The sequence below is a fragment of the Eulemur rufifrons genome, chromosome 7 (assembly GCF_041146395.1).
Source record: "Eulemur rufifrons isolate Redbay chromosome 7, OSU_ERuf_1, whole genome shotgun sequence".
Classification (NCBI taxonomy): Eukaryota; Metazoa; Chordata; class Mammalia; order Primates; family Lemuridae; genus Eulemur; species Eulemur rufifrons.
Genome location: NC_090989.1, coordinates 273,049,418 through 273,071,374, shown reverse-complemented (window position 1 = coordinate 273,071,374; position 21,957 = coordinate 273,049,418). Strand labels below are relative to the sequence as shown.

Sequence of the window (21,957 nt, the reverse complement as noted above, 5' to 3'; positions counted from 1 at the left end):
TGAGAGTCACATCCAGATGCATAGCTTTGGTGCAGTCAGGTGGGATTAGGGTCTGAATCTGAGCGATCATTGACATTCAGGTTGATTGGATTACTTGCCCTAGGTCCTGGGGCAGGCAGAGTCATTGGAATAAAGGACTCAAAAAGGAGCCCACAAGTACCCGGGGGGCGGGGGGGTAGTTCTGGCGGCTGCTGTTGGCAGGGATGACAGGATCCATGGGTTGTAACTCCAGTGTTAACACTGAAGAAAGGATTGAAATACAATGTTTGTGTATTTTATTAAAATTTTATCATCAATGGAGCAGTGATGGAAATTTAGAAAAATAAGAAAATAGCAGCTACAGTTCCACTATCCTGTCAAAATAACTCCTTTTCCTTTTCAGTATTATGTTTTGGTCCTGGTGTGCTTGGGGTCCTGGTATAATCAGAGGCTAAATGTTGGTGTGTGTTCTCTAGTCATTTCCTCTGTCATAGGCGCCTTCCCATGCTGTGTGGCTCCAGCGTGATCATGGTGAATGGTGCACACTTTCACTGAATAGATTTCGTGTGACTTACTTAATAATTTTCTCCTTCATTGGACATATTGGCTGTTTAAATAATGCTACAGTGAACATCTTTGGTCATAAAGACATTTTCTTTTGAAATCCGTAGGATAGATTCTGAGGAGAGAGATTACTGGGTCAGATAGTGCAAATATTTTATACTGGTTAATCATGCTGCCAAATTAATTGTCCAAAGGGCTGGCCCATTTTGTGCTGGCAACAACAGTGTTGGAGCTTTTTTGACTGTTATTAAAAGACTTGTTTCCCATATTTATTCAATGTTATTGAATACCAAATGTGGTTTAGATACTGATGGAATTGTAAGATATAACTTCTGAAAGTTTTATTTTTCTAAGGAATATGAAAAAATGTTATTCATGACAAAACACAAAACCATTTAAATCCAGAGCTAATAAATGTAACCTGTTCTCAGTGCGAAAGATCTTTGTGAGATGGAGTAGTCAGGGAAACCCGCTAGAAGGGGCTGACACTTGAGTTGAATGAGAAGGGTAAGATTTGGGTAGTGGGACTTCATGGATGAGTAAAGCCTGGCCAGAGGGTCCTTTAATAGAGTTACAGTTTTTATTGTCAATTCTTACATTCTTTGCTGTTGGATAACAATTTTTTTAGTTTCAAATAGTTACCTGCCCCCCGCCCCCCGTCCCCCCCACCCCGCGTCCCCTACTGCTATCATAAAAATGTTCATTCAGTAAAATTTGGATGGCCGAAGAAGGGGGGAGGTACACACACATGCACATGCACACACACATAAACATATATATAAAATTATATCTATATAAATGACATGTGATCTTTTTACATTATAGTTTATTCTTGGTAAGCATTTGGGATGGCTATATAACATTATATCAAGTGGATATGCTGCAATTTTCTTACATATTCCTCTGTTATTAGACTTTGTTGGTTTCATAATTTACTTATTCATATAAACACTGGTGCTTCTAGAAGAATTTTAGGCTGCTGTGGATAAAAAGATGTATTCCTATGTAATATGTATGCATCTTCATAAGGAGGTTACAGTGTTTGGCAAGGAATGGAAGGGACTATGTGGCAAGAGGAAGGGATTGGGATAAAGTACGCTACGAGTAGGACTTTCTAGCGAGTGGTGGGAACCCAGCTTGAACAAACTTTGGCAAAAAGGGAAATTTATTGCCTTGTGTAACTAAATTGCTGGAAGGACAGGGGCACTGGAACACTCTCTGTGAGAGCTGGCTTCTTTTTCTTACATCTGCATACTCCAGTTCCAAGTGGTTGGACCCCTCTTTGCCATCCCTGCTGGGATCACATCTTCCCAGTTTATTGCAGAAGAGGAAGGAGGACTCTCACATTTTGCTGCCCCTGCTGGCTTCTTGTCAGGATGGCCAGATGGGTGAGGTACTAAGTGACCCAACTTGGGTCACTTGCCCATCTTGCTTTGGCAGTAGTGTGTGTGTGTGTGTGTGTGTACCATCATTGGCAGCCTTCTCTAGAACCGCATGTTTGGACGGAGTAGGTACCCAGAGAAAGTGGTATTTTGTCTCAGGGCACCGGGCAGACCAGAACAACAGCTGTGCACTCTAAATGCTTACCTCATGTGAGCATGCCTGTGACTTAAAACTTCCTGGCATCTATCTTATCTTGGCTACTTTGATGCATCGAATTACATATGTGTTTCTGACAAGATGATTTGGCTATGTTTCCCCCCTTTTTTGCATATATACTGCATCCCAGTTGTATCTCTAGTTAATTTTTGGTTATAGTCTAAAGATTTGGATGTGTCTATTTCACATGAATGTTTTATACCAGATCTTGGGGGTACTAGCTTGTTCAGAGTCTGGGGAAACATGGTGGGGTGGTTGTTTGCTTTCTAGTACTAGGATAAATGCACAGGTAGAGCATAACCCACTAGCCTTGCAGATCTTGTTGTTTGTTTCTGTTAACTAGGCCTCTTTATTTAACTAGAGCACCTCCCACTTGCCAGCTGCTACTGGTGTTGCTTTTGGATTGAAACAGACCAAAACCCGGACCTTTTAGTGGTCTTTATTTCTGCTGTGGCAAAGGAAAGGAATCCATTCATACATTCAGCAACATTAGAACACTTCATGCAGGCCTTCTAAGTGGGGGACAGTTCCATAACAGAGCTATGAACGAACTATGATAGGAACACCAAGAAAGGAGGTGGCTTGCAGGACCAGAGAAGGCTCCCGGGGAACGTAACTGTTGAACTGGTTGTGAAGTTTGAGTTAAAGGTTAGTAGATAGGCAAGGGGGAGGAGGGTTTTGTACAGAAGGCGAAGATGCAGAGGTGGGAGAGAGAGAGGTGATTTTGGGGAAGAAGAGTTTGGGGCTGTAGTGAAGCGTGGTTGCCTCTAGGGACATGTCAGTTCGGGAGCCTGTACTTGACCCATAGGCAGTGGGGCCCATGTGGAGGGGAGTTAAGTAGAGGCTGGACAGGATCAGATTTGCAGTTTGGAAAGACTAGTCTGACGGATGTCTTGGAGGGTGGATTGGTCTGGGAAAGTCTGGAGGCGAGGTGAGAAAAGTCCTTTCTTCAACATGTAAGCCAGGCTCTTGGGAGGTCAGGGTTATATAGGTGGGAAAGGGAAGGAACCTGTTCCTCTGTAATGAGGATGCTCAGGTCTGGCTTCTAGGGCTTGTCTTGGGGCATATTCAAAGGTTTACCCACAAGGACTCTTGGATATTCAGTTTTGAGTCTTCTGTTTACTTGAATATTGCTGCATCCCACAAGTAGAATAAAGAAAATATTGGTAAGAAAAATGTCCAAAACACAGGTCTTGTTCTCAATCCACATTCAGCTTAATCTTTAGCAACCTTCATTGGAAATGAAAACTGCTATTTGGAGTGATAGACATAAAGCAGATGTGGTCCTTTGGTGTAGATATACTTTAGATTTTATAAAGGATTGCCTGTGTTTTTCATGATGCTCACACCCTTGTGTTTGGGCATTTTACAGATTAATCTTAGCCTCAGAATTTAAATGGCTTGACCCCGGTCACATAGAAAGTAATATATATGTGACATGGATCCAGGTCTATGGATTCTAATTTCAGGACTTTGCCTAAGATACTGTGCTGTGGCTATGCCAAAAAATCAATAATAAAGTTGAGAATACTGCGCTTTTTGACCAAAAGGAAGATTGATAGATACATTTTTACCTTCTCAGCAGACCAGAAGAATACATTCTCAAGAACATCCAACTTGAAATATTCTGGATAATTGAAGCTTTAAAAATTATAATTTGTTCCTCTCTTGTTTGAAAAACATTTGCAGAGGTTTATAGAAAGTAATAAGATTAAATGAGATTAAAAATAAAGGCATTAGGATCAAGAAAAAATAAAGGTGACTAGTTAAATGGAACCACAGAGTATGTGAAAATGCATGTTGTGATGTTCTTCACTTTGCTAAGGAGAAAGACTTACAGCTCAGCTGATACTTCCTGGCAGGAAAGGTAAGGAGAGAAATTCAGTTACAAGGTCTCCAGTGTCTGTAAGGTGAACATGTTAAGATAAAAGGGCAGCTTTTGCTGGCACTAAGGCCTGAGGGAAGAATTGCCTCTGGTGGGCTTTTATAAAGAGTACTCTGAGCAGTTTACAGAGTCTTCAACAATGCCCCACTTAATAAAAGGAATTCTGCACAGGGCCAGATCAGTGTTATCCCAGTCACTAAGCTTGTAAGTAGGAAGGTTCTCAGTCCCTGGGACTATATCTAGCTATTTTTCATTATTCTCTTTCCTTGGACAAGAACCGCAAAATCAGTTGGAAATGCTGCAGCCCTGTTTACAGACGAGGCCTGACTTAAAGGCTGTGCAGAGGACCTAGATCAAGCAGTACTAGTTTTTGTAGCATTCCCTGAATTCTGATGGTAAGCCAACTGGTTCTCTTTTGGATGTGATCAAACCATCCTTTGCTCATGCCAACAACATTGATTGCCAGTCTCATTGTGCCCGTTCTTTAGCATTTTGGAGGGTGGCAATTTTTTGCTGAAAATTCAGCTTGGATCAGAGGCGTATGAATGGATTGTGTCTGATCATGATGAACACTGGAGCTTGAGCAGTGAGAGTCAGGTCCTCATGTTTGTTTTAATTGCCTGTGATTGCAGTGACCGAGTGCCAGTTGACTCAGCATGTGTTGTAATTTGCAGTTTGTTTATTTGTTTGTTCAGCAGACATTTATTGAGTACTTGCAATGGTGCAGGCACTGTTGTTGGGTTCTGGTGAATGCAAGCTTTGCTTCTTTGGAAATTTTATTTATAATGAGAAATGTCAAAAAGTAAGGGTCACAAATAGATCCCCTGTATTGTATTATACCTCCTTTGCCACCAGAGGAATGCATATCCCTACAAGGAAGTTCAGGAGTCCTTTGCAAACAAAACAAAACAAACAACCCCCCCCCCAAACCAACAAACAAAAAGCCAGTGTTCCAGATCTGTGTCCTAACTGTGGTGTTTAAAGTGTCTTAACCTCTGAGGTCTGTAACAGGAATGCTGCTTGGATCCTCAAATCCCTGCCGTCACATCTCTGAGTTTGATACTGTCTGGACCTAGAGATTTGAAGCTTTCCTTTTAGTGTGTGCACGTGCAGGAGTGTGTGTGTTTAGTGAAGAGAGAGAGAGAGAGAAATCTTTATTTTAGATGTGCTCTCTCTGGTTCAGGTGCTCCGTATTCTACCCAGAGTGGGTGGGGGAGAGAAGCAAGCCATAGTTTTTTTGTTTTCCTTTATAAGCAACATATATTAGACATTGGCTTAGCTGCATTCCCCAGACTGTCTCAGAATACTCTCATCTGTTATGAGCCTGTCATCCGCTACCCTGACATGTGTGTGCTTCAGTACCTGGGCACTTAGCTCTGTGGGGATGCATTTGCTGGCTAAAGCCCCAAAATCTAATTAAAGTTATGCCCGTCACCTTGCTGGCTAATCCTGTGTGCTTTGACAGGAGTGGGTTTAATTTCAGGGTGGTTCAGCCTGGACCCCTTCCGTTCTCACATGCATTCATTGATGGATAGCTCTACGTGAGACTGTGACAGCATTTAGAACATCTCTTGGTGAACCGGAATCAAAACAGCATTTGGAGACAGAGTCTACAGGCTGGTTGGTTAGTGCTAAACCACAGACGTGAGGCAGTATGTTTTTTAAACAAGGGTCAAATGCTCTCCTTGCCTTTTTTTCTTTTTTAAATCAAATGTGAAGATTTTGAATTGGTAACCTTGTAGAATAATGTGCAGTTTAAATGACCTGTGTTGGAAGAAGTTCTGTCTTTGCAAGTTCCAGTTTCTTATAAGAGGGCCTGTCAGCAGAGACATTGAAGTCAAACAGGATTTGAGTCCTGGCTCCATCACTTACTAGCGGTTGAACCAGCAACTTTGTCTCTCTGTACCATGGCGTCCAGTGCTTATTAGAAAAATAGGGGTTAATGTTTAGGATTATCTGAGATAGGGCATAGCACTTAGCATAATACCTGACACATCATAAATGATTAATAATTGTTAGCTACTTTGATAATAACACCTCTGCCTTGGGCCCTAGACACTTAGCAATTTTAATAGGCATCTTTGGAATAGTGGAAGACAGTGTTGGACTTGAGTTGCAATCTCAGCTTCACTTAGAGGTGCTTACTCTCTAAGCCAACTACTTAACCTCTCTAAATTAATGTTTACTCCCCTGAAATGGGGTTGATTACATCTATTTTAGGATTAAACAAATGAATACTAAAGTTTAATGCGCGAGAAAATGCCTGCTGTGGTTCCTGACACAGAGAGGTATATGCTCAGTGTATTAGATTCATTCTTTTCTTTCCTCTTTTCCTACTTTTAATTGCATGGCAGGTGCTGGCTCCGGACTTTGAATGACGAACCATTGCTGGCTAGGATCTGTTGGACACTGTTGATTAATAAATGTAGTCTGCCCCTTCTCCCAGTCAAGTCACCAGAGCTGTAAATTTCTTCCTTGATCAACACTAACCTCTCCTCCAGAGGAAGTGCTTGTCTGTTCCTTTCCAGCTGGTTGATCCCTTTAGAAAGGGAGTCAGAACACTCCCAGCCTGAGAAACTCTGGAGCGTCTCAGTGGCTCATGGATGGGCTGCTGGGAAAGCCGCTTTAAGAGGCTATCCCATCAGTTTGCATGTGGAGTTGCTGTAATCTCTGTGGGGCACAAACGGGGAAACGTTCTCTTATCTCACCTTCTTATTTTACCTTTTCTGTGCCAGGCTCTGTCCTAGGTACTGGAAGTACAGGAATGAATCAAATCATACACAGTCTCTGAAGGAATCTAGTGGAGAAATATAATAGAAATGCAGACTAAGAGCTAATTAAAATATAGCATGATAAGTGCTGATAGTGGGATGGACCCAGTGTTTTGGGAGCAGGGAATGGAACTGTGCTAAGAGACCAGAAGGGGAGGGAGGGAAGACTTCACTGAGGAGGTGGGTTCGAGCTGTTTTCCCAGGGGGACAGGAGGTGGAAATGCATTCCTGGTAGAGGAAAGGCCTGTGCCAAGGATTGGGGGGCATGAATGAGCCTGGCATGTGGGCAGCAGTGAGTGGGGCTGGAGATGGGGCAGGTATGTTCTGTTGCATCCTTCAGGTGGGGTTTTAGAGAGGTGTGGTGTCTTGCCTGGTGCTTGACCCAGCTGGACCTCGATGTCTACATGGTTTGAACTCGCAGCTCCTTTGTCCATTCTTTGTGGCTTTCTGGGACAGCTACACTGGGCCCTTTGCTCAGAACTTCTGCAGTCTTCACAGCCAGTACCACCCAGCTAGGTGAGGCACATTTGTTAGTTCTCTGTGGCAAGGACTCTTTCATTCAGTGGCTTCTGGATTTTTTCCCCCTAGCATAAGAATTCTTTATTCAAATGAACCCTTGGGGAGAAGAAACATAAAAGTAGAGCTTCTCAGGGTGAAGTGAGATAGGAGGCCTGGCATCCTCCTCTGCCCCACCATGTCCTGCTTCTGCCACAGCCCCCAGGAGCAATGAGGCTCCACAGAATGTGGCCTGCACACTGCTGTCTCCTAATTCTAGAAATTCTCCTTACGTCACCAAGTGCCTATACCTCATTAAGAGTTCGGAGAAGTTTACTTTGTATTTTTAAAGGTAACCACTGAGCGCTTTGACAAGCTTTCTCCAAGTGAAACCTGATAAGGTGGAAATTTGATGGATGAGAACCTTCTCGTTCCCCATCTGGCCAGAGATAAAACAAACTAGCTGGCTGGAGAAGGAAGTATGAGGAACTGGCTTTTCATTTCTAATGCGATTCTAAGATTTTAGGGATATTTTATTTTTTCAAACAATCCACTTAAAAAAATTTTTTTTAATCAGCCAGTCTGCTCTGAGAGAGCCCTGCCATGCAGAGGCAGCTCTCAGCTCAGTGTTGGTCCAGAATGTACCTGTGAATCTTAAAGGAAAATTGCTGATTAGTAGAGAAATTGAAGCCATCAGTTGATGTTATCATACTGATCTTGCTGTGAGCACTAACTTTAAATCAAGTTGGTAGTCTGGTATAGGATAGGGATTTTCAAACTTTTTTTTCCTGTGTAAATCCTTTTTGTTCAGATGCAAATAAAACAGATGCACCCCAGGGAACTCTGCAGACTCCTTAGGATGGTGGCTTTTTGCATTAAAATCAAATATAAATTTCTATGCTCTTCACCTAGCCTACTGAGGCAATTTCTGGAGGAAGGCCCAAGAACATGTAGTAAGATGATACTGATAACCAGCCAACCTTGGGTATTCTTAATCCTAGGGCTTCTTGGTTTCGTTTGAAAAACCACTGGTGTAGTAAAAAGAATACAAATAGACCTGGTTTTAAAAAAAATCCTGGCTGGGCACGGTGGCTCACGCCTGTAATCCTAGCACTCTGGGAAGCCGAGACGGGAGGCTTGCTCAAGGTCAGGAGTTCTGAGACCAGCCTGAGCAAAAGCGAGATCCCATCTCTACTAAAAAAAAATAGAAAGAAATTAGCTGGACAACTGAAAATATATATAGAAAAAATTAGCTTGGGCATGGTGGCTCATGCCTGTAGTCCCAGCTACTTGGGAGGCTGAGGCACAAGGATGGCTTGAGCCCAGGAGTTTGAGGTTGCTGTGAGCTAGGCTGACGCCACGGTACTCTAGTCCAGGCCACAGAGTGAGACTCTGTCTCAAAAAAAAAAAAAAAAAAAAAAAAAAAAAAATATCCTGCTTCTACTACTTTTACCAATGTTATTTTGGTTAAGTTGCTTGAGCTCTTTGAGCTTCAGTTTTCTGATTGGTAAAATGAGCCTACCCAGAATAAAGACATCCCTCGCAGATACTGTGGGTTCGGTTCCAGACTACTGCAATAAAGCGAATATCACAATATAGTGAGCCACATGAATTTTTTGATGTCCCAGTGCATATGAAGGTGTTATATAAAGTGCATACATAGTGTTGTATAAGCACTACACTGTAGTCTATTAAGTGTGTAATAACATTATGTCTAAAAATGACAAGGTACATACCTGAATTTAAAAATTCTTTATTGCTAAAAAATGCTATGAATAATAATCATCTGAGCCTTTAGTGAATCGTAATCTTTTTGCTGATAGAGGGTCTTGCCTCGATGTTAATGGCGGCTGACTGATCAGGGTGGTGGTTGCTGAAGGTTGGGGTGGCTGTGACAATTTCTTAAAATAAGACAATGAAGTTTGCTGTATAGATTGACTATTCCTTTCACAAAAGATTTTTCTGTAGCATATAGTGCTATTTGATAGCATTTTACCCACAATAGAACTTTTTTCAAAATTGGAATCAGTCCTCACACCCTGCCACTACTTTATTGACTAAGTTCATGTGATATTCTAAGTCGTTTGCTGTCATTTCAACCATGTTCACAGCATCTTTACCAGGAGTAGGTGCCATCTCAAGAAACCACTTTCTTTGCCCATCCATAAGAGGCAACTCCTCCTCTGTTCAAGTTTTATCATGAGATAGCAGCAATTCAGTCACATTTTCAGGCTCTACTTCTTTTTCTTTTCTTCTTGTTTTGAGACAGTCTTGCTCTGTCTCCCTAGGTAGAGTGCGGTAGCATCATCGTATCTCACTGCAACCTCAAACTCTTGGGCTAATTGATTCTCTTGCCTCAGCCTCCTGAGTAGCTGGGACTACAGGCACGCGCCACCATGCCCAGCTAATTTTTCTATTTTTTGTAGAGATGGGGTCTTGCTCTTGCTTAGGCTGGTCTCGAACTCTTGAGCTCAAACAATCCTCCCGCCTTGGCCTACCAGAGTGCTAGGATTACAGACGTGAGCCATCACTCCTGGCCAGGGTCCATTTCTAATTCTAATTCTCTTGCTGTTTCTACCACATTTGCAGTTACTTTCTCCATTGAAGTCTTCAATCCCTCAAAGTCATTCGTGAATGTTGGAATCAACTTCTTCCAAACTCCTGTTATTGTTGTTGTTTTGACCTCTTCCCATGAATCACATATGTTCTTAATGTTACCTAGAATGGTGAATCTTTTCCAGAAGGTTTTCAATTTACTTTGCCTAGGTCCATTAGAGGAATCACAGCCATAGCCTTAGAAATATATTTCTTACGTAATAAAACTTGAAAGTCAAAACTTTTCCTTGATCCATGGGTCGCGGAATGGATGTTGTGTTAGCAGACATGAAGACAACATGGATCTCCTTGTACATCTGCATCGGAGCTCTTGTGTGACTAGATGCATTGTCAATGAACAGTAATACTTTGAGAGGAATCTTTTTTTTTCTGAGCAGTAGGTCTCAACAGTAGGCTTGAAATATTTAGTCAACCATGCTATAAACAGATGTGGTATCATCCAGGCATTGTTATTCCATTTATAGAGCACAGGCAGGGTAGATTTAGCATAATTCTTAAGGGTCCTAGGATTTTCGGAATGTTAAATAAGCATTGGCTTCAACTTAAAGTCACCAGCTGCATTAACCCCTGAAAAGAGAGTCAGCCTGTCCTTTGGAGCTTTGAAGCCAGGCATTGACTTCTCTTCTCTGGCTGTCAAAGTCCTAGATGGGCTGTTTCATCTACGTGGAAAATTTTTGTTTAGAGCAGACACTTTCACCAGTTACCTTAGCTAGATCTTCTGGATAACTTGCTGCAGTTTCTACCTCAGCACGTGCTGCGGCACCTCGTACTTTTATGTTACGGAGATGGCTTCTTTCCTAAAACCTCATGAACCAACCTCTGCAAGCTTCTTGATTTTTTTTCTGCAGCTGCCTCATCTCTCTTGGCCTTCGCAGAATTGAAGAGAGTTAGGGCCTTGCTCTGAATTAGACTTTGGCTTAAAGGAATGCTGTGGCTGTTTTGGTCTTCTGTCCAAACCACTGAAACTTTTTCCATACCAGTAACAAGGCTCTTTTGCTTTCTTATCATTTGTGTGTTCACTGGAGTAGCACTTGTAATTTCCTTCAAGAACTTTCCTTTGCATTTGCAATTTGGCTAACTGGCGCAAGAGGCTTAGCTTTTGGCTTATTTTTGGCTTTGACATGCCTTCCTCACTAAACTTAATCGTTTCTAGATTTTGATTTAAAGCGAGAGACATGCAACTCTCTTTCACTTGAACACTTAGAGGCCATTGTAAGATTATTAATGGGCCTAATTTCAATATTGTTGTGTCTTGGAGACTAGGGAGGCCCGAGGAGAGGGAGAGAGACGAGGGAACGGTCGGTGAGTGGAGCGGTCAGAACACACGCAACGTTTATCAGTTAGGTTTGCCGTCTTATGTGGGGGCAGTTCGTGGCACCCCAAAACCATTACTATAATAATATCAAAGAGCACTGATCACAGGTCACCATAGTAGATAATAATAATGAAAAGGTTTGAAATATTGTGAGAATTACCAAAACGTGATAGAGACACGAAGTGAGCAATGCTGTTGGGACACTGGCGCTGGCAGACCTGATGCAGGGCTGCGTCAGGCCTTCAGTGTGTGCAGCACGCAGTGTCTGTGACGTGCGGTAGAGCAGAGCGCACTAAAACGCGGTGTGCCTTGTCTGTTTCGCAGGTTGCTGTGAGGGTTGAGTGACGTGATGGATAAAGTGCCCAGCACTCTCCTAAATACCGTAGAGGTTTGTAGAAAAAAGTGGCGAGTGGTATTTTGGGAGGATGATTGATGAGGACCTGAGTAATCAGATTGGTCTTGGTGGAAGAAATGGCACTTGGGTTGAGCCTTGAAAGATAGCATGCTGTCTTTAGGCAGAATGAGAGGGAATTTTATGACACTTTTTTCCAGGTGGCGGGAACGGGGTGGATACAGAGAGCCTGGAGAGTATATTAATAAGGTGCTTGGGTCAGGGGGACTGGGTGGGGATGAGGCTGCAAGGTAAGCTGGAGCCCGCCATAGCAGCCTTGCATGGATGGCTCGTTATGATAGCCTGTTCTGCAGTTAATCTGGAGTTTCTGAAGGATGCTGAGCAGAGACATAATGACGAAAGGTCTACACGTGGTTTGGTGGGGTGAACCCAGAGACAGGGAGACCAGTTAGGAAGCTGTTGCAGTTGACTGGTAAGAGCTGAGTTATGAAGAAGGCAGTGGTGGTGGGGTGGAAGGTGGTGAGGGGCCGAGGGTGGCGGGAGGGATACTTTTCTCCCTCACTACTGTAGCTTGTACCCTTCCTCCTTTCTAATCAAGGGAGGAGGAGTCACTAATGTGATTAACCAGAATCTAGGATATTTTTGGGGCCATCTTTGTTAATGGGTGGGTTACTGTACCTAAAGGCAAGAACCCAAGTTCCAGATTCTCTTGCTTTCCTGCTTCAGACACAGCCAGGCCTGGCCCTTATTGAGCAGGCTGACTGCTTCATCTCCTTCCCAGTCATCTTTGTCCACTTTACTTCTCCTTGAGTGAAAGGACTCAGGCAGCTCCCTCATGCTGTATTCACCCTCCCTGCCTTTCCCCGCCAAAAAACCAATAACAACAAACCACAAACCTTTAATTTTATCAGAAAGTGCTGCTCTGGGTACGAGATTGCCACAGACTTGTACTTTGATTGCCATCCTGCTATTGTTTCTGGTGTATAGCTCCTTTCGAACTCTGAAAATGGCAGGAGTGGAAGACAGGGCAGGATTTGGGCACTCTTGGCCATGAAGAGCACCTAATCCTCACCTTCATCTCACGTGCTCTGTGTTGAGGATGTGCTGTACCTTGAGGCCTGAGTTACCTGGTGGATGACAAGGTGCATGTGAGAGGGAGGGGCAAGAGCCAAACCCTGTGGCTGGGTGAGTGGTGGTGCTGTGTCCTCATGAGGAAGCCCCGTAGGAAGGGTCACCCTGGGGGCTGTGCATGGAGGAGAGAAAGGTGGGACAGCATCACGTGCTCTGCACCAGCTGTTGTGCTGCGTTACCCGTCGTGCATTCTCTCATTTAGCCCTCCTAGGACCGTGGGAGTTTGCATTATTATCTTCATTTACTGGAAAGGAAACACTAAAAAAGATTTAAGTTATCAGTCTTTGGTCACACAGCTAGTTAGCGGTACAGCCAGGATTCAAGGCCAGGTCTGTCTGTTTTCACAGTCCAAGAATATTAAAGGAGGTTTGGGGAAACCACCTAAGATTATCAATTTTCATTTCTGATTGTTTTGCTCAGGCAAGACATGCCGTCTCCATGCCTCCTCAAAACACTCATTATAACCCCTCTGGTGACGAGCGCATGAGCCTGTGGCTGTCTTTGTGTTGCCATGGCAGCTGTTCCTCCTGAAAGCCATCTCAGCACACCAACACCCTCCACCCCTGCCTCTGCCCTGCCCCAGGGGTCCTTTTACTTTAAGCCTTCTCTGACTGCTCTTCATATGACGTTCAAGGCCTCTGGTTCTGCCCATTCCTTAGGAGGTGGGCCTCAGTCTCAGGCTAGATAGTCTGCCAATCCAGGTCCTTAAGAAACTACAAAATTACCTCGAGGTGTTGGAATTATTGACCAATGGAAGCTCATGTCACAGAGTGGTTTTATATACTTTCTTTGGCCTTAACCAATAGTGCAGTTGGGTGGAAAGTTTTGAAGGAATTTGGGGTCACACTGACCTCGGTTTGAATTGCAGCACTAGAATTTACTTGTAAAGCTTTGTGAAAATCTCAACCTCTGTGAGCCTTAGTTTCTTTTCTATGAAAACAGGACCAATAATACCATGTAGACAGTTATTAGAGTTAGAGATGTTTTATGTAAAAATGCCTTGGCCTGTGCTTGGCTCATAGCTGGTACTTAGTAAATGGTGGGTTCTGTTACTAGTGATTATAATAAGAGAAGTGGTTTATAGTCTTTGGTATCCTGACTTTATTCAAGATCCTGATGGTGCTGTAGGCCCTCTACCCCCACAAAAATGTACATGCACACAAATTTACATAGGATCCCAGGGCCCAGTCAGTGGACTTTAGGTTAGGAATCTTGGAGGATGACAAAACTACATGTCCTTTCTGGAATTCTGGGTTTCATATTGTCAACTCTGTTAGGTTTAATGGACATGTGAGAGAAATGTGGCACATTAGTAGTCTTTATCACTTAAGACAGTGGTCTCAACCTTTTTGGCACCAGGGACCAGTTTCATGGAAGACAATTTTTCCACAGACGGGGGTGCAGAGCTCAAGTTTTACTATGTTGTCCACTGCTCACTTCCTGCTGTGTGGCCTGGTTCCCAAGTTTCATGGAAGACAATTTTTCCACGGGTGGGGCAGAGCTCAGGCAGTGATGCATGGCCCGGTTCCTAACAGGCCATGGACCAGTACTGGGCCGTGGTCTGGGGGCTGGGGACTGCAGACTTAAGACATGTAAGAAGTTCTTACCAGGCAGTCAAATTAAAATTTTAAAAGCAAATATAGAGGAGAATGGAGTAAATGATTGCTGAGTACACACATATACACTAGAACTTGAACTGCACATCAAAATATGGGTCTGATAGGTGTTTGTATAAAGGAGGGAACCAAGTCTGGGCAATGATGTAAATAGACCTGTAATTACCGTGCACAGGAACAGTGCACTCTCTCTACTCAGCATGATGTATGAACACTGTAGAATTAAAGGGTAGGCACGATCTTTCTAGGATGGTATGCAAGTTTATTGTGAATTTGAAGATGTATGTAAATGGCTGGCTTAACACAGATCTTATAGTCATTCTTCATAGGAGTTTTCAGGAGGAAATCTCTAAAAGTGAATATCATGTGATCATTAAGTGGCTTGAGATCAGTGTGTTAGTGAGTGTTGCAAGGAGATCTAAAGTCTTGCCATGGTGTGGAGGTGAACTGAGAGGCTTTGGAATCAGAGCTGGCATCAGGCAGGTGCTGTCCCTTAGTGACTGTGATCTTGGGCAAATTACTTTACCTGTCTCAGCCTATTTCCTCATCCATAAATTGGGAGCATTCCCATCTAACTCATTCATTGGTTTATTCAGTTACCTGACTGATATTTATTTAGTGCTTTTCTGGTTGTCTATTGCTATATAACAAATTTCCCCAAAACTTGGTGTCTTGAAACAATAATCGTTTTATTATATTTCATGAGTTTGTGAACCAGGGATTTGGGTAGGACTTAGCTGGGTGATTTTCTGGTCTGTGTGACCCAGGTCATTGAGAGTATTCAGCTGGTGGATGGGCTGGGCTGCAGGGTCCATGATTCTTCACTCACATGTTTTGTTGGGGATGGCTGGAAAGCTAAGCATAGGTGGGATTGTCAACTGGAGCACCTGTGTGTAGCCTCTCCAGCATGGCGGTGTTCTTAGATGTATGACTCTCAGGACTCCCAGAGAGTGTCCCAAGAGACAGGAGTTGGAAGATGGTGGTTTTCTAAGGCCTGGGGCCAGAAACTGGCATGGTGTCATTTCTACTATATTCTGTGGCTCATAGCAGTCACTGTGCTGCCCAGATTTAATAAGAAGGGACCCAGAAACCACACCTCTTCATGTAAGGAAGGTCAAAGAATTTATAGCTATCTTGAATCTGCCACAGTGCCTTCTGTGTGCCAGGTACCATTCTAAGTGCTGGAGATGCTGCAGTAAATAAAATACACAAAAGTTCCTGCCCTCATGGAGTGTACACCCTGGTGGGGGGGACTAGAACCAAAATACACACATCAATTAAATACTATATTAGGAGGTGCTATGGGGAAAAATAGTGAAGTGAGGGAATATGGAGAGTGGGGCTATGGTGGGGCTAGTGGTGGCCATTTGAGATGGGGTGGCCAGGGAAGACTGGACTGAGAAGGTGATGGATGAGCTCAGATTTGGAGAACGTGAGGGAGCAGCCTTGAACTTGCCAGGCAGAGAGAGCAGCAGGTGTGAAGCCCTTGAGCTAGTATGTAAGAGGAACAGCAAGACAGCCAGGGTGGCTGGGGCAGAACTAGTGTGGGCAGAGCAGCAGCAGAGGAGGGCAGCAAGGTCGCGGGGTGCAGCTGGTGTGGGGCCTTGTAGGCCATCGTAGGTTGTGAAGATTAAATGGGTAAGTATGAAAACATCTAGCACATGCTTGGAACAAGAGTAGGCGCTTGACATGCAGTAGTGTCTGTTATTAATAGAACCCAGATGAAGGAATTCCTGGGTGTGGGAGCCCCCAGGTCGCCCTTACTCCACTCAGTAACCACTCCTGAGCCACAGCTGTTTATTCTGATGAGTCTCGTGGCCAGCAAAACACAACCGAGAAGGCAAAGACATAACGAAGTACACTCAAAAGGTACATTCTCGTAAGCTGCCTCTTCTCTAACAGTGCTGGTAAGGCAGGCTTTGCCCGGGTAGGTTTTCTGAGGTAGAGGGAAAATGAGTTTGTGTGTGCGTTTGTGTATGTATACTTCGGGTGATTCTTGAGACAGCATCTTTTCATTGCAACTGTCCTTGCAACTATTTTTATTCACGGCCAGCAAGGACAGTTTGCACAAGGGAAAATCCAAATAATAGTCAAATATATAGAAGCATGATTGGCAATCAAAGAATACAAATTCAAGCATGGTGAGAAACCATTTCATACCAATTATTAATAAATTAGCAAACATTTAAGAAAATATCAGTGCTGGTGAGGATGTGTTGAAACAAAAGACACTTTCGTGGTGCCATTTTTGCCACTGCTTTTTTGGGAGCAAGTTTGTCAATTTTTAGAGAGTCCTCAAAACATGCTTACTCTTTGGCTTAGTAATTCCACTCTTGGGGATTTAGCCTAAGAAAACAAATGAAAAGTTAGGAAAAACTTGTTTTATGCACAGAGCTATGATTTGCTGCATTATCTGTAAGGGTTGGAGACAGTGGCAAATATTTAAGTGACTTAAGATACATTCATTACAATGGATATACATAAAGATTGTGTGGCATCTTTCACTAAGCACCACCTAGCCCTGTTTTGCCTTTCCTTTAGACTAAGAGGAATGAGCAGAGCCAAGTTGGAAGTTCAGATATGGCAACTCTATAGTTCTTTCTCACCTCTGTACTTTTTTTCCTGTGGAGATGGGCTTTCGCTATGTTGCCCAGGCTGGTCTTGAAGACCTGGCCTCAAGAGATCCTCCTGCCTCAGCCTCTCAAAGTGCTGGGATTATAGACGTGAGCCACCTCGCCCATCCTCTCATCTCTGTACTTTAAAATAAAAAGGACTTTTCTTGACTTTATACTCTTAAACTTTTTGTTTTTTAATTGTTCTTTTTATATCATTTAATCACTGTATGTTCTTTGTAGGTTGTAGTATAATGGAATAAATAAAGTAAAATGGGGAACAGTCTAAACCAAAGTTAAAATTACATAAAAATTAGGGCTGCAGATGGACAGGGACCGCAGGGAGCATCTAGTTTGAAGATGTGTGATCTGTTGGTGTGACCGTACTGTGTGAGAATGTTTTTATTCTCCAATCTTAGAATTCTGTTAATGTTGCTTTAGTATTATTTGTATCATCCTAATAAAAAAAAAAAAACACCTTTTTCCCCTTCCAGAATTGAATTTCTATTTACTGACATTTACAGTTCATGATAAGTTTGTGTTCTAGTTGTTTTGGATTAAAGGTTTAAGGCATTCTCATCATCTGTTTGACTAAGAAAAAAATTAACATTTAATTTTTAAAGGATTAAAAAAATGTTACTTTCCCTCATCCATTATGAGTATAGCCTATACTTAGTATGCAGTACTTAAAAAACTGAGAAAAGAATAATGTAATTTTATAAGACCATCCACAATTATGTATTTTGGTATTTCTTCCAGGTTTTTAATAAGTGGCTTTAAGAAAAAAACTGTTCATTATGGAAACTTTTAAATACCCACAAAAAGAGAGAGAACATTGAACTCCTATGTGCTTGTCTCCCAGTATCAGCAATCGCAAACTCGTAGCTGACCTCGTGTCATCTCTGCTCTTCCCCAATACCCTCCTTTTCAACATTGATTTTAAGCAACTCTCAGACATTATTTTATCAGTGTTTCAGTATGTTTAAATTAAATACCATTTTCATATCAAAAATCTTAATAATCTCTTTAAATTACCAAATAGCCAATTAATGTTTAGATTTCCCTGATTGTCTCATTAAGAAAATTGAAACAGTTTGTTCAAATCATGATCCAGGCAAGGTTTACACATTGCATTGACTGATGTTTCTTTTTAAAAACTTTTTATTTTGATAACTTTAGACATAAAGGAAAGGTGGGAAAATAATAAAGTTCCCATATATCCTGAACCCAGCTTCCTGTAATGTTAGCATTTTACACAACTGTGGTATACTCACCAGAACCAGGAAATTAACAGATACAATAGTATAAACTAATCTGCAGACTGTATTTGAATTTTGCTACTTTTCCCATTAGTGACCCTTCTGGTCCGGGATCCAATCCAGGATCCACATTCATTGAATTGTCCTGTCTCCATAGTCTTGTCTAATCTGGGACAGTTGCTCAGTCTTTGTTTTTCATGACCTTGACTGCATTGAAGAGTACTGGCCAGTTTTTTGGTGAAATGTTCCTATAATAAATTTGGGTTTTGTGTTTCTCTTGTGTTTCTTGTGTTTCTCTCATGATTAGATTGAGGTTATATTAATACGTTCTTGGTAAGAATAGCACAGAAGTGATGTGCTCTTCTTGTGTCATATCAGGAGGTGCATAATGTCAATCTGTTTTATTACTGGTGAGGGTAGTCACTTGGTTAAAGTGGAATCTTCTGAGAGTTTCTCCACTATAAAGTCACTATTTTATTCCCTTTATAATTAATAAGTATTTTGTGGGGAGGTATTTTGAGACTATGTAAATATCCTGTTTCTTACCATACTTTCAAGAATTTTAGCATCTGTTGATGATTCTTACCTGCATCAGTTATTACTGTGGTGTTTACTTAGTGGGGATTTTCTATTTCCATCATTCCTTCTACACTTATTAGTTGTAAGTCTACCGTAAGAGAGAGCTACCTTTCCTTTTCCTGTATTTATATGTAGTTATTTGTTTATATCAATATGGACTCATGGATATTTGTTTTATTCTATTTGTTGTAAGCCATTACTATCATTTATTTTGTTGCTCAAATTAGCCCAGTTTTGGCTGTTGGGAGTTCCTTCAAATTGATTCCTGTGTCCTTTCAACATGCCCCATCATTTTTTGAGCAATTCCTTGCTGTCTGGGACCATAAGATACCCTGAGCTCATCTTGTATTTTCCATGCTCCAAGCTTAGAATCAACCATTTTTCCAAGGAATGCTGATTTCTTTTATTGGAGAATGAGATTTAGAAACAAAGATCTGAACGATGTAGGTATCTTCACTACTACTGGATTGTTGCTGGCTCTAGGCCTCGTCAGTGGACAGAGCTAGGAAATAAGTGTATGTGTATTGACACTTGCATATAGACATCTGTATTTATTTCTGTATCTGTCCAACGCTGTGTGTGTTTGTGGATAGTCATGAATTCATACTGATTCCATAGAATTCGTTCTTGCCTTCCCTAACTTACTGCTTAATGCACAGGTTCGCCTGCCTTTTTTACCCCTTCTAATGTATTTGTGGACTAGGTTGGGTCATTTGTCCTTTAGAGTTTTCCACATTCTAGATTTTGCTGATTGTCTTTGTAGTATCATTAACTTGTTTCTCTGCTGATTCTATTTCTAGTAAGTTGGTAGTTTAGATAACATACATGATCAAATTTGGGTTTAATTTTTTGGCAAGATTACATTATAGGTGGTCATTCATTCGCACTTCCAAATATTTGATAGTTCCTGTTTTTGTGATGTTATTAGCTTGATTATTATTTGCAAATGGTGATAATCTAATTTCATTATTCTTTGTTTTATAGCTGAATATGTCTGTAAAAAGAAACTTCTTTTTCATCACTTATTTAGTTACCCTGAGGTGCAGTTCATATAGGAAAGACAAAATAAGAGTTCCCTAGAATCCTCCAAAGGCTACTGTATTATTAATAGCTTCCTATTGCTGCTGCAACAAATTGCCACAAACTTTGTGGCTTAACAGTACAAATTTGTTATGGTTCTGCAAGTCAGAAGTCTGAAATGGGTCTCCCTGGGCTAAAATCCAGGTGTTGGCAGGGCTGCGTTCCTCCTGAAGGCTGTAACGTAGAATCTGCTTCTTTGCCTTTTCCAGCTCCTAGGGGCTGCCTGATTTCTAAACCTGTGGCCCCTTTGCATCTTCAAAGCCTATAGTGGCTGGGGGAGCCTTTTCCCTGCTTCCCTCTTCCACTTTTAAGGATCCTTGTGGTTTTATTGGGCCCACCTGGATAATCCAGGCTGTTCTCTATTTTGAGGTCAGCTGATTAGCAACCTTAATTCCATCTGTAACCTTTGTTCCCTTTTGCCATTTGGTGATTAAAACGTGAACATCTTTGGGGACTGGTTATTCTTCTAACAGAGTGCCCAAAGGTGTTTTTTTTTTTTTTATAGTATCATTATGAATTCATAGATTTTTAACATTTTGATATATTTTAATTCATTTTATTATCCTTATTATAATTCTAATTGTCCTGTCTTTGGACAGTGGAAAAGTTTATTCTAGTTGATTCCTGAGTTCTTTGGACATGAACACTAGTTGTTGATAGCTTCCTTCCTTTCTGATATGAAAAGATGTCTGGACTCATACCATACCTTCCTGCCCCAGGTCTGCAGTCATCCCTTTCTCTGCGGAGGCAAACTTCAGGGAGCATCAGAATTACCTGGAGGGCCTGTTGAAGCACTGGTTGATGGGCCCTGCCCACCTTCTGAGTCTGTGATTCAATAGGTCTAGTATCAGGTGATACTGATTATATGCTGTTCTAGGGACTACACTTTGAGAACTGCTTTAAAAACCCTGTTCTTTTTGATAGGAAATGCTATTTAGAAACTACAATCCAGATACCAAAGAGGACACAGATTTTTTTTCAGTGGAAGGAATGAGAAAATATGAGTTAATATTGATATTTCAAATTCAGATTTATAATTACAAGTTTTATCCTCTTATGTATGTCTTTTATGCTTAAAGTCTTGGTTCTTAGTACATTAATAATTATTTAACATATATTATATGTACACACAGTTTCAGAGTAACAATACCAATATTCTTACTTAGAACATAATTACTAAAAACAGTTTAGGATTTTGTGGTCTCTTTTGTCTGTAGAGAAATATCCCACAAGGGATATACAAATTATTTTGCTTTAAAGTTATTGAAATGATTCCTCTCAACCAATCAACTCATTACAGTTAGATTTATTTGTTTGTCTGTTTTCTCTGTTTTCAGTTTTAGGGGATTTTTATTTTAAGATAATTATGTAAACATTTAAGTGATTCCACTGTCATATCTGTAAAATGAGTTCCAGTCTATATCTCTGTCTCTTCTGCCTTGGTCTCTCTTATACCTTATAGACAATCATTTACTTTGTATTATGGTTAAATAAATGGCAATATGCGCTCCCCAACCCCCCTAAACAATACATTCATTCTGAAGATTACTTAAGGGCACTATATTTAGAAAGTCTTTTATAGCTTAGAAGTGCTCCAGTGTGAGAATATACCATAGTTTATTCCTCTATTAGTGGACATTTGGGTTGTTTACAACCTTTTACTATTATGAATAGTGCTTTAGTATTACAAATAGTACATATTTTAAGATAGTCAGAATCATAGTGTATACTTTTTTTCCTGTTTTTTTCTTAATGTTATAACATGAGCATTTTCCATCTTATAAATTCTTTGTAAATGGTATTTAAGACAATTTTTTTCTGATTATGAAAGTGATACAAGATTTTGGAAACTTAGAAAAATAAAAAAGTAAAAATCAACTGAAAAATCACCCATAATCCCTCTATTTAGATATACTGTTATTTTTTGATGTGTTACCACATAGCCTTATAACAGTTATATAAACATCTAGAAAGCAAACCATATCATATTATATATACAATTTGGTATCCTGGTTTGTTTTTACTTATAATTGTGCTTTTTAAAAATACTGTACTCTTTATAATTATTTCTCTATTGTTGGCTATCTAGTTTCTTTCTGTTTTT

General features: G+C 41.2%; 1 protein-coding gene across 3 annotated transcripts in view; it reads left to right on the top strand.

Annotated features, from left to right (window-relative positions):
• CDK5RAP2 (CDK5 regulatory subunit associated protein 2) overlaps positions 1-21,957 on the top strand; it is a 178,522-nt gene that overhangs the window by 59,769 nt on the left and 96,796 nt on the right. The window lies entirely within an intron of this gene.